The 1722-nt window shown below is 41.2% G+C and overlaps 1 pseudogene; it reads right to left on the bottom strand.

The window, feature by feature from the left end:
- Positions 1–228: 228 nt before the first annotated feature.
- On the bottom strand, positions 229–635 carry LOC102814555 (annotated as a pseudogene).
- Positions 636–1722: the final 1087 nt, after the last annotated feature.

Raw genomic sequence — 1722 nt, 5'->3', positions numbered from 1 at the left:
AAAAGACTATAGAATCTTACACAATTTAGAGGCACAAAGTGGACACTGAGTGGCTAGAGGTCATCCCAGGCATGGAATTTTTGTAAGGCAGTCCTTGGAGTCAAGGGCACCCTGGCTCTGGCAGCAGATACAAAGGACCATGCTCTGGGAAGAGGTAAGGGACACTCTGTGGTTGGCCAGTGGATGGAAGAGGGTCCCAGCTTGAGGTGGGATCTTTAAATCTAAAGTTTACCTTCCACTGCTTATGCCTCTGTCTTCATAAATGGTCATTTCAGTAACTCCAAGTCCTCTCTCAATGAGATGTGTCATTAGGAGACCTTGGGGAGAATATATCTTCTCATTCTGCTCTTGAAAGTATTTGGAGACTTTTTTCAGAACTTATAATGAGTCTCCATGTATGAAAAGATGGTGTATGCGGTTCAATAAGCCAAACAGCCTTTAAGATATCATTGGTAACCCCAAGCATTTCGGCTTCAACAGAAAGGTTATTTCAAGTTCACACAGTTTCTTCAAACTGATGTCTATCCATCCGGTTCTCCAACTCCATGGGGAGATCAGTCTGGAACGGGCAGCATGTGCCACTGCTGAATGAGGACCTTCACAGACACCAGTGCCTCCTGTGGCCTCATGGCAAGGACAGGATGAGCCGAGCCATGCCGTCACCACAGACCTTTTGTTACCAATGTGCCCAGGCCTCTCATCCCCTACAGTCGGCTTCACCCAGGAAACACCTGCCTCCATTACCCACAATGCATAACTTTAATTTTTTGCATGTACTAGATATTTGTTCCTGTGTTTTAGAAATACCTTATCAGTAGGTTAAGTAACAGAACTAGCAGTAAAGTATCTAGAATTTATTAAATTCCTCCTCATCATTACCCTAGGGATAAAACTATATTCATTTAACAGATGTCTCTCCTTCAATTCAATAGGCACTTATAGAGTTTGCTAAAATACTAGGCACCAATGACACCAAAAGAAATAAGATGCAGTTGTTACTGAATACCTTACACTAGAAGAGACAGACACTAAACTTCATTCTGCCTAGTTAATGATGATGGGGTAAAATCAGATTATAAAGTAGAGATAATTTGCTCATCTATCTGGGCAGAGTTTGGAGATGAAGCAGTGTTATGAAAGTATTTCTAGAGGCAGTTAACCAGAGGAGGAAGGCAAGAAAGGGCAGAGATAATATCTCAGTTAAAGGCATTGAGTAGAGAAATAGTGTGTTATGGTCTGAGAACTACATTTCAGAAGGATAACTGAGCAGGAGGTAATGATGGGAAATAAGACACAGTTATTAGGAAAACTCATTAACAACCTGTGATATGCAGATGATACAACCTTGCTTGCTGAAAGTGAAGAGGACTTGAAACATTTACTTATGAAGATTAAAGAGCACAGCCTTTGATAAGGATTACATCTCAATGTCAAGAAAACAAAAATCCTCACCACTGGAACAATAAACAACATTCTTATCAATGGAGAAAAGATTGAAGTTGTCAAGGACTTCATTCTTCTTGGATCAACTATGGAAGCAGAAGTCAAGAGATCAGATGACGTATTGCATTGGGCAAATCTGCTGCACAGGAACTTTTTAAAGTATTGAAGAGCAGAGATGTCAGCTTGAGGACTAAGGTGCGCCTGACCCAGGCCATTGTGTTTTCAATAGCCTCATATGGATGCGAAAGCTGGACAGTGAATAAGGAAGATCGTAGAAGA

This window comes from Chrysochloris asiatica, unplaced genomic scaffold, assembly GCF_000296735.1.
Source record: "Chrysochloris asiatica unplaced genomic scaffold, ChrAsi1.0 scaffold00313, whole genome shotgun sequence".
NCBI lineage: Eukaryota > Metazoa > Chordata > Mammalia > Afrosoricida > Chrysochloridae > Chrysochloris > Chrysochloris asiatica.
Note: the sequence above shows the minus strand (reverse complement) of the source record. Positions and strands in the feature narration are given on the sequence as shown.